Genomic DNA, 6,000 nt, shown 5'->3' with positions numbered 1-6,000 from the left:
ATGTGAGGTACAGGAGTCTGCCTTGGTCTATGCAAACCCGTGGAGTTGCACCCTCAGATCTGGGCACTTCGGTGTATAGAAGCCACACTAAAAATGCTGTTTAGAGAGCAGCAACAGGCGGTCGGCAGGCAGTGGTAAGGAGCGCAGGATCAATGAGCTTTCCAAAGAACGGCAACAGTTTAAAACTAAAAAACGTTTTAGCTTGACTAGTTTGAAAGAAAACTAAGGTACTGCAATATTTTAAGGCTCAGTAGACAAAAGAACACCAAGTCAGGGTCTTGTTATCCGGGGCCCCTGAACCTGAACTTCAGCAATCAGGCGGAGGGACAAGGAGGCTGAGGATTTGGAGCCCAAAGTCTTGCCCTGGGCTCCCACAGAGCAGGGCTTTTTCCTGACTGTCTGTGGCCGCCTCCCTCCTGCTCAGGGAGTCTGCTGGGCCCGCACAGCCTCTTCCCCATCTCAATTAGGCTCCATTCAACTTATGTGAACCCCGAGACTGCCTGAAGAAGGAACACTCTAAAGAGAGGGACTTGGAGACCCAGAAGGGACCGGCAGAGAAGCCGGCCCCCAAGACCCTGTGGGGGGAGCTGGCTCAGAGGGCCTCCTGCATCCAGAACCTCGAGATGACCCAGCCCAGTTCATCCCAGGACGGCTGCCTCCAAACTACCGCAGGAAGAAGCAATTTCTTCTCATCAAGACTCTCCACAGCTCCCGGCAAGGCGTCACTGCTCCAGACGGCCACCCAGGCCCGGAGACAATGCCCAGCAGGCGAGCAGATGTGAGCTGCGCCTCTGTTCTCCTTAAACAGCGGCATAATCATGATTTATCAAGATATTCAAATCCTAAAAAGCAGGTCAAAGTGCACTCTCGTGAACGGAACTTGAAAAATCTCTACGCGCGTGATCTGAAATCCCAATTTTTTTTTTTAAAATGGACTCAAGGGGAAGGAATCAGATTTATAAAAATCTTTCCTTGGAAATAGTAAATTGTGTTTCTAATCTCAAAACTGCTCTATAAACCTAGATTTTAACTTCCAAAGTGTTGAACAGGTTTTTAAATCAGAGAAATTGTGTTAAAAGTGGCTTGTGTGTCACGGTTGCTGTCCATATAAATATCGGGTTACCGCGGTCAAAAGCGCCCCCACCTTGCTGTGGGGAAGGCCGGGTGCCCATCGGGGTGTCTCCAAGCATCCACACAGACTCTCCTAACGGTCCTGACTGTCAGAAACACACAACCAGGATCTAATAAAAATGGGAGGTGCAAACGCAGAAGGTTTGGAGGGAACACACATCAAGTACTGCAATGTTCTCCGTGGCTTTTTTCCACTCTCTGTCTGTTCTACCCGAGAGCTCTCTGCACTCTTTCCAGAGTTCTCAAGTCCACTGCTCAAGTTTCTCCCTCTTCACGAAGGCCGCCTGGGCTCCCTGCCTCTGCCCTCCCTTGCAGCTGCCGCATCTGAACCCCTCCTCATCTCAGCCACTGCTATCCTAGGGCACAGTCTGCTCCGTGACTGCTGCCTTGCGGGTGGCAGTGATGTGTATCTGTGGGTGCCAACAGCGAACCCACAGGCCACCGACCCCAGCGAAAGCTAAGGCCTCCTCCTCTTGCAGGAAGGCCCCGTCTCAGTCGGCAGAGTGAACCTCAAAGATTAAGGTTGGAGAAGTCAAAGCAAGCCAGTGCGGTGGCACACGCCTGAAATCCCAGGGATCTGGATGGCTGCAGCAGGAGTTCTGCAAGTTCAAGCCCAACCTGGGTGAATTAGGAAATTTGTGAGCCGCTATGTTAGAATTTTAAAAAGGCTGGAAGGCTCTGGATTCAACCCTAGTACGGAATTAAAGAAGAATCCAGAGCAGCGCATGGAGAAAGAAACGTCCCAAACCTGAGCTCAATGGGCTGTTTCCCCACGCTTCCCTCCTCTCCTCAGATGCTACACCAAAGCCTGGAGACGGGACTCGGAGTTAGGCTGACCTCCTGGAGCTGGGGTGATGGGGCACAGACAGGCGCTGCTCTAAGCTCCTGAGGACGGAGATCTGTTTCTCTCTTCCTGGCTCTGCCTTGCTCCAGCCGCCCATTTCTTCCCTGCCCGACTCTGGGAAGTTCAACTGCTAAAATCGGACAGTGATTCTGATGATCCCAGATCCAGTACTGTACTTCAAACCACCAAAACCCAGCCACTGCTGTCTGATGGCAAGAAAATAAAAACCCAACCCAGCGGTCCTAACTTACACCCGAAGAAGCCAGGCGTGTTTGATGGAGTGCTTATCGAATTGCCCCAGGCTGTCCATCTCCTGAGAGTGCTGGACACAGACCCTCAGTACCCAAGTCCCTCACAGAAGGGGGACATGGGGCAACTCCTAGAGTGCCATGCCTTGGTCCCCAGTGATCCTGCCAATCTGGGCTGGAATAAGCCCTGAGTAGCCAGAAATCAAATGGAGAGTGGGTAGCCAGGCTTCAGGAAAGAGTCCAAAACCCTGAAAAGCACGAAGCCTTCCGAACCATTTTCACAGACAGCCGCAGTGCTGGGAACCCCGTGAGGCAGGAGAGAGGGCGCCAAGGGAAGCCTGGCACGGTTGCTTCCTCTGCCCCATGCAAGTCCTGTAACCACCGAAAGAAGTGTGTTTGGTTGCAGAGACCTCGGTATGCCAGTCAGCCCATTCGGTCTGATTTTCGAGATCATTTCTCTCTGGGAGTTCTGTATGCTGTATCACCTTCAGCAACAGAAAGGGACACAGTTAAAGACCCAGAGTCTTGGGAGGCACGCGGCAGCCTCATTTGGGCTCTGCCCATCTTCTACGGTGATTCTGCCCAATGTGGCAGCTACTAGTCAATGTGGGTATTGTAGTTAAAGTACATTTTGCCTAAATGGTGTTCAAAATTCAGCTCCCTGGTCACACAGGCTACATCCTAAGCGCTCAGTGGCACAGAAGAGAGTAACTCCCTCACTGCAGAGGGCTCAGGGCCGCGGAGCTGTTCTGAGAAGTCTCTCACTTTTCTGAATTTCCTAACAGTGGCACCAAGAGAGCTTTGTCAGCCACAGTAGGGTTGAATTTGGCCCTGACCCTGCCGCCTGTCCTGGGCCCAGCACAGGGGCATCTCTAGCGCAGAGGCTGCTGTGCAGCGGAGGCAGTGGGGAGGCCCAGGAAGCAGTGTCCTGCCCGGCTGGGCTTTGCCCAGATTTGTCATGGCCACCCGGATATCGGGACACCTCATGGGTACCCCGGCTCCCCAGCCAGGGCACTGAGGCCAGGGCAGGAGCAGCAGAATGAAGTCTGCTTGGGGATTTCAGAGGAAGAGGATTTACCACTGTCCAAATCCCAGGCCTCCTACTTTTCATGGAAATCCTTGCTTGTTCTTCTAGCGAAGACTTTTACATCGCAAACAAACCAACCGATCCTGTCCAATGTGGAGATTGAGGGCTCACAGGATCCTGCTCACTGCCAGTACATAGTTATGATACTGTGTGCTAGAAGTTTGCTAAGAGCAGATTTTAAGTGCTGTCACACATAGAAGGGAACTATGGGGGGGGTCATGGATATGTTTGCTTGACCACAATAACCATTTTCCCATGTCCAAGAATATCAAAACATCGTGCTGTACACCTCAAGTTTAAAAAAAGAAGCCCTGGGATCTGGCCTCAAATCCGGAGCTGGGCTTTCCCCAGTCCTGGACAGCTCTTTGTCCCAAATGCTCTTCACTCCACAAGGCAGGCGTCCCTGTGGTTACTTCCTAGACTTCTGTCCCGAGGGGACGCCACCATGTGCTCCCAGCTCAGGACCCCTAAGTGACGCGCACATGACAGCCTCAGCCCAGCCGCTCTCTGCCCAGGTGGGAATTTCACCTTTGTTCACAGGGTTCAAGGGGACACGCCTGTAAGAGACCATGGAGAGTGCTCTGAGGACAGGAAACGTCCACGACGTTCCAGTTCCCTTGCTGTGTCCCTGCAGCCTCTGGCAGGCTGGCTGAGCTCCTTGATGTGTTCCCTTGCATTTCGGTCACCTGGGCACACAGAACACTCATCTTGGCTGAGAAATTAAACCATGTCCGCTCTAGTCCCACATGCTGGAAATGTTTTAGGGGGTCAGAGTATGGCGGACGCAAGCCCATGGGCACTACCCAGGGGCTGGGCAGCTACTGGGCTCCACGAAGCAAGCTCCCTGCCCTGGTTCTCTAGGGACTGAATTCCTAACCACGTGAGGGGATGGGTGTGGGGTGGACGAGAACTGGCAGGGAAGAAAACAGAGTGACTTATACCCTGTGGTCAAAAAACTGCAGCTACCAAGAACAAAACCCACCCTACCCAAGAGCTGAAGGGAGTCAAAAATGTCTGGCCAAGAGGAACAGCACGCCTGGCGGAGGTGGCTATGAATAGACATCAGGTCATTCTAAAGGGCTTACAGATTATTCCCCCTATGCTGTAGAAACTCATGATTCTTACAAGGCTGCAGAACAACTATCATTGTGACTTATGTTTCCCAATTTACAGAGCTGATTCCTTGCACTTTCGACAGGACCATGGCATTTCCGGCAAGCACAATTCTTCCTGATCTGGAGTGCTGGGAGCGCAGCCCGCCCTTCTGCCACACTCCCTGATCTGTTTGCTGGGGCCTTCCAGGTAGGAGAGCCACGCTGCCAGAAACACAAATGGCAGCGGTGTGTAGAGCTTCAGAAGCCCAAGCCACTGGGTCTGCATGGAGGGTCTGCCCCTAGGCGCTGCCAGAGAAGTCACAGGAGGGTGGGGAGATGCCATAGAAATTCAGAAAGGGGAAAGCTCCCTTGTCTTATGCCAGTGGTCCTGGACACCTAGGGCAACGGTGGTGAACCTACAGCACACATGCCACATGGGCTGTTTGCATCACTGAAAGCTCTAAAAGGTTCGCCATCGCTGTGTAGGGTGGCTCTGGTCCCTCTTGTGGGTCTGGAGCCTCCTGACTCCTGAAGGGGGAGGTGGTACTGCCACAGCCTGGAGGGGAAGTGCCTGGCCACCAGATGGGGAAAGGTCACTGGGGTAAGAGTGGTTAAGGCCTGCGCTTCCTGCAAACCTCCTTCCTCATTTAGGAGGACCTGCAAAGAACCGAGCAGGAAAGCAGGCAGTTCGAACAGTGTGGTGATGTCCTGGGCCCCGAATTCAGAGATGGGACGGGTTCCTGTAATTGTTATGTTAGAAAATGTGTATAAATATTGCATGCGCTGTTTCGAATATATCTAATTATGTCAACATTGCTTGTGGTATCTAGGGATGCAAAAGCAAATTTCCCAGATCAGCCCGACTCTGAGGATTGCTCCTACACAGCTATCTCAGCATCTTGGATAAGGTGGAGCCCTCTTTGGAGCTGAGGGCTCCCCTGCTCACCCAGGGACCTGGCGGTGAGGACACAGGCAGCCAGGAGAAGGACAACTCGCCTGAGGTCACACCGCAGGTGTCTGGCTGCTGCTTGGGCAGTGGGAGGAGCGGGACCAGCAGAATCGGCAGCAGCTCTAGGATTTGGTTTATAAGTAAAAACAAGCAGTGGGGGAAGAACAGCTGGTGTTGAGTCTGGTGCTAGGATTAGTCTGCAACGCTAATCACAAGAAGTGGAAAAAATTAGGAGGTCCTGCCTGCCAAGGAGGTTTTCAAACACATGCATGTGCGGCAGTCGTGGGGGGATTAGCATCTCCCGGTGCCAGCGAGGGAGGCACAGGCAGAGCCTGTTCCCGGGGCCACACCCACATGACTTGAGAAGGGCCGCTGCCCCACTGGACTGCAGGTACCACGGGGGTGGGACGGGTGGCCAGACTTCCAGAACTCCTCTGTCCTGAAAGGAGCTGGCACCAATAGAGAGAGAGCAGGACAGGGAAGGTCCCTGGTCCCGGGAGACACAGCAGACTTGACTGGTACCTTCGCTGCCATGAAGGGCAGAAGAGAACTGTGCAGGCTTGTGAGGTGCTGTTCAGGACACTCATGAAGGCAGGGGGAGCCCATGCACCCTGCAGAAGGCAGTCACGCACCCTGCAGCAGCACTG

Source organism: Fukomys damarensis, unplaced genomic scaffold (genome assembly GCF_012274545.1).
Source record: "Fukomys damarensis isolate Sample0158 unplaced genomic scaffold, DMR_v1.0_HiC HiC_scaffold_2, whole genome shotgun sequence".
Classification (NCBI taxonomy): domain Eukaryota; kingdom Metazoa; phylum Chordata; class Mammalia; order Rodentia; family Bathyergidae; genus Fukomys; species Fukomys damarensis.
The sequence above is the reverse complement of the archived record's forward strand: the minus strand, read 5'-3'. Positions refer to the sequence as shown.